Source organism: Tuber melanosporum, assembly GCF_000151645.1.
Source record: "Tuber melanosporum whole genome shotgun sequence assembly, scaffold_217, strain Mel28".
NCBI classification, from domain to species: domain Eukaryota; kingdom Fungi; phylum Ascomycota; class Pezizomycetes; order Pezizales; family Tuberaceae; genus Tuber; species Tuber melanosporum.
In genome coordinates this window covers 42248-47820 of record NW_003298883.1, presented here as the reverse complement: position 1 = coordinate 47820, position 5573 = coordinate 42248, and positions in this window count along the sequence as shown.

Below are 5573 nucleotides of genomic sequence, written 5' to 3'. Positions count from 1 at the left end.
GCAAGAAACAATCAGCACGACACCCTTCTTCGCAAATTATGGACAATATCCACAAAGTCAGACCACATATCATACTATTAATGATGTGATACTGGACAAAACTGATATGGGGAAACTACAAGAAACATTACAATACGACATGAGTCAAGCACAACAACGACAGAAGGAACAATACGATAAGCACCAAAGAACAGATCTGAACATACAACCAGGAGATATGGTATGGCTAATACCATGCAATATCCATACAACGCGACTATCAAACAAATAGGACTACAAGAAAATAGGACCATTCCGGATACTGGAAAAAGTGGGCAGTTGAGCTTATTGACTTGACATCCCTCTCTCAATGTGAATACACAACACATTCCACATCTCACTCCTCGAATTACACAACGACAATAAGTTTCCTTCACAAACACAGATTCCTCCCCCTCCGATCGAACTCGACGGAGAACCAGAATATGAGCTCGACGAAATAGTCGATTCCCGCTTCTTCCACAGTCACCTCCAATACCGAGCCAAGTGGACAGGATATTCTCCAGAACATGATAAAAGTTGGTACTTTGCACACAACTTCGAAAAAGTACAAGATACCATCTCAACCTTCCACTAGCGATACCCAGGCAAGCCCGGCCCAGGTGACAATGACGTTCAACCCAGACAAAGGCGAGGGAAAGGCTCCCACACCATTGTAACAACACGAAGGCTGGGGCCATAGCCTCCACCAAACCACACGTACTAGCCCCGAATAGTCATTCATGGGGCCAACTGATGAAGGACTTAAGGCAAGGGAACAACAAGCACAGCATAACGCCATGTCACGGACGGTATGCTACGATGACGGTTGCCAAACACACATTGCCGAAAAGAAGGCTTGGGATGGTTCCCGCGGGAACGTTGACAGTATGGCCCACGCCCAGACAACGTTCTGAAGCATTCTTGCCAATGCTTCAGAAATGGGTGCAAAATGCACAAGGCACAGAAAATATCTGCGGGATTCTACCCGCAGAAGGATGAAAGCAGGAAAGAGTTGGCAGGAGAGGATGCCAGAAAGGCATGGGCCGCGAGGACACAGTCCAGGGAGGGAGGTACCCAAAACTCCTCAGCAGATAGGAAACGGACGTCCGGAGCCTACACAGGCAGATGGGGGACTCTGAGAACAACTGAGCCAAGCTGGGGCCGCAATTGCGGCAAACGATAAAACGATCACGGAGCTAAGATAGCAGAACGATAATCAGCGGCACACGATCGAGATGGCGAATCTGACCCTAGAATCAGTAAGAATCACGTAGAGGAGTGCAGACGAAATGTTCCATAAGTGGAGAAGGACCATACGCTCAGCAGGACGGGAACCATTGAAACTAGGAGAAATAGCCTGATGGGACACAGGGTGAGGAGGAGGGGAGCTAATGTCACGAATGTGACTTAGCATGAAAAAAGGTTTTCACGTGACACATGGTTATGAGTCACAGGTATGTTATTGTGTTGCGCATATGACCTATTCAGGTTATATGATTTGTTATGTGTGGGATTTGTAATGCTTTCGCACATGGCTCAAGTATGAGTCATGGGATATGTACCTGACGAGTATGCCTTGCGAGTGTGCCTTGCAGGTAAGCCTTGCGCATATGATTTATGTTTCGCACATGACCTGATTTATGAGGTCATGGGTTTCGCGCATATGACTCAGTTGAGTCAGATGACTTGTTTATTGCCTTATGATTGGTTTATGAGTTTTGCACATGGCCTTGCTATGAGGTCATGGGTTTTGAACATGTGATCACTTTGGTCACATGACTAGCTTGTTATGATTTGGTTTCGCGCATGTGACCACTTTAGGTCACATGAATAAGGGCAGGAAGAATACTATATAAGAAGGTCGATGCGGCAGAGAAAGATAGGTTCTTCACGCTTTGTTCTAAATGCTTTTCCTACTTATTACTTTAATGAATATAGAACATCTCTACGATTTTTATCTTTATTACAGCGTTATTGTTACGCTAAGAAAACTCCTTCACGAAGACGAGTTAGAGAAAGCTTACGATAGGCGTTCCCGATAGAAGACAAAGGTCTTGTACTATCCGTAATGGAGGCAGAGGCCTACAGCTATTGTAAGACATAGAAAGAAGAAGAGAGAAAGACAAGTATCGTTCCCAATCACCATGAACTAACTATCTAGAAAGGGATCGTTACACTACGAGTTTAGGGCTGCGTGGCATATGTATAAATACTAAACGAGACTAAGAAGAAGTTGGACCATAAGGCGAGGAAATGTATGTTTATTGGTTACTCTACCACAACCAAGCAATACAGACTCTACCATCAGTGGAAGAAGCAGTTTCCTTTTTCCTGTGATGCCGAGTTTGCCGAATTGGAATCATACTATCCAATGGCGTCTACAGATAAAGCGTATCAATTGTCTTACTATGCCCTACCGATTGATCCATGGGAGGAACACCTAGGTTGGAAGTCTTGGAATGATGAACTTGGTGAGCCGGATGAGGCAAGTGAAGCAGATAATGGTAGCAATAATGAAGAAGATGACAATGACACCAATGAGGATGACGACAAAGTACCTGGTGATGGAATCCCTGTGCAGTGTGTGGTTCTTAAAAGGAAACCTCTGATGTTATGCGAACCTGAGGCAGCCGGCGAGAGTGCACACTGGGACATAGAACTGGAGAAGGTTCTAGAAGTCCAGGTGGGTCATCAGACAAGTAGCCAGCAGGGTGGACAGAGCTCTACCACTACGATGGACATAATGGTTTCTATGGTCTACATGGTAGAAGCTGGACCTGGGAACTATAAAGCAGTAATGGAATCAGACAAGGCAACTCCATGGAAGTTAGCCATCGACTCCGCATGCACCTCAGTGGTTAAGAACAAGGTCCTTACGTTCGTTGTCAAGTTACCAGCAGGCAAGAAAAAATTCCTATGAAGTTGATCGTATAATGGAAACTCAACCTGGAAGGAGGTAGAAATGGAATACTGTTAGAGGAAGGAAATGGCAGTGGACAGCTTGACGAAGTCTCTCATAGGCGAGATACATGGATTGTTTGTAAAGTTATACGGGTTATGTTGAGGTTTCTCATGGCTTGTATCAGGGATTATGGAAGACCGATGGCGGAGGGTTTTTATGGTGATGTCTTTAGTCTAGAAAAGTTTTTCTTTCTTTTTTTTCTTTTTTTTTTCTTTCATATATAGCGGTGGCATAGATATTATAAGGTACACCAGTAGGGAGAGTATTAGTAAGGGGTACTCGGATTACCTCATGAGCATTAGGATTGGAGAGCACAGTGGCCATCACGGCTTGGCATTCATGTATTCACTTAAGTAGCAACATTTATAGCTAAGAAATACATCAAGTTCTAATCCTCTCTCTCCCATGCACGCACACCGGTACTTACATGATTAACCCTAGTGAACGATCAACCTACTGATCAACCACAATACCCTATACTAAATTGTATAATAGAAATACAAATAATACTAGCTAGTACTTTGTATATCCTCCCCTTGCCTCCAAGACTGCAGTAACCCTATCTGGACTTGATTTCTGCAACTTTTCAAAAAGCCCCTATGGAATTGTCTCCCAAGCCAGTGGTAATATATGCGCAAACCTCCTCATCATAGCTTCGTTCCATCCAGGGGTATCTCCAATTCTTGCATACTGCTTGTATAATCGCTTTTTAAGTCCAATCCAAGTATGCTCAATAGGATTCAAATCAGAGAAATATGGGAGGGATTCCTCAACCTGAATACAATTTCTCTCAAGCGAATCCAAAACATTCTATGGCTTATGAACAGAAGCATTATCCAGCAGAAAAGAATATCAGTAAGTTGTATACGCAAGGAAACCAGTTAATGAATAACAGGAAAAATGTCACAAATATGTCTTAACAAGGAAAATATTTTTACATGACTTATAATTATGAGTAATAGGTATATTATTGTTTTACACAGATGAGCTATTTAGGTCATATGATCTGTTTTGTTATTATTTGTTATGTTTTGCACTTGACTCAATTGTGAGTCATGGGACATGAGCCTGGTAAACATGCCTTACATGTATGTCCTCCTGGTATGCCTTGCGTATATGATTTAGGTTTCGTACATGACCTCATTACAAGGTCATAGGTTTCACGCATTTGACCACTTGGGGTCATATAACCTGTTTATTATATTATGATTAGTTTATGAGTTTTTTCAGATAACCTTACTGCAAGGTATGGCATTATGAGCATGAGGCTACATTGGTCATATGACTAGTTTGTTATGATTTGAGTTCACGCATATGACTGCTTTTGATCACATGACTTAAGGTGGAAAGAATACTATACAAGGAGGCCAGAACTGCCAAGAAGGCTAGTTTCTTCAAGCTTTGTTCTAAGTGCTTTTCCTACTTATTTCTTTAACAAATATAAAGTACCTAGATGCTCTCTATCAGTATTAAGACCTGTATTACATCTACGACAAGAATGCTCTTTAGGAAGAATAGTTAGTGACAGCTTACGATAGGTATTCCAGATAGCAGACAAAGATTTTGTACTATTGGTAATCTAGGCCTAGTCTTAGTGTTATTATAAGTTGAAGAAGAAGTGAAGTATTATTCCTCGTCGCCAAGCACTAACTATCAGAAGGAGGATCGTTACATTAGAAAGTGTCACCGGGAATGACTCCAGATGATACAAGATGTTTTTCTTCAATTAAGATGGGGAAGAAGAGATCAACATCCACGATAAAAACCTGACTCTAGCGGAATTTAGTGACACCCTAAATCACATTTCAACAGAGTATTGGAGTGCAGCATGTCTAGTAATACCAGAAAACTGATTACCAAAAAATTGCTTGCCTGCCTGTACTCCACTACCACGAAGGATATGTGGATCAGCAGCATCAGCACTATAGGCCCTGGCTGCTCTAGCCACAGGAATCCATATCTTGTGCCTGAGAGAAAGCTAGTTTTAGCTATTCATGATAGCAATATGAAATACGATAACAATATAAGGGAATATCCAATGTTTAAAAGCAAAGGAACATGAAACATACAAAGAAGCTAAAGATAAACTATGATTATTTCTGACATAATGCATGGAATATTTCGTGGTCCAACGATTCAAATAACAAGGTGACAACATCAAAATTACCTATCTGGAATCAGTATTAGGTGGACTTGCTGGACAATAGATTATGCTCTTCCAAGACAGACAAAAGCAATAAGACAGTGTCACCTATGATGAATACAATATGACTTGTTTCCAACAATTTAATGACACCAACACTAAAGAAATGGTCCAATGAAATTTAGACTAACTCCAACAAGGAAAGTAAATATTTTTAGCATATTGGAACAAATATTGACTTCAGGAATATGAGGCTGAATTTGACGATGCCAGACTCTATATCATGCTATTAAGGAATTGTAGTCAACGACTATGAGCATTAGGGCAAAATTCTTATATAGCCTTCACTGTGTCAGACAGATTGGCAAGATGGGCTATCGATAAAGCAAGTCGACTGTAAATAGTACTTGCCAATAAGGATGGTGTACGCCCGCTTATCCCAGTTAC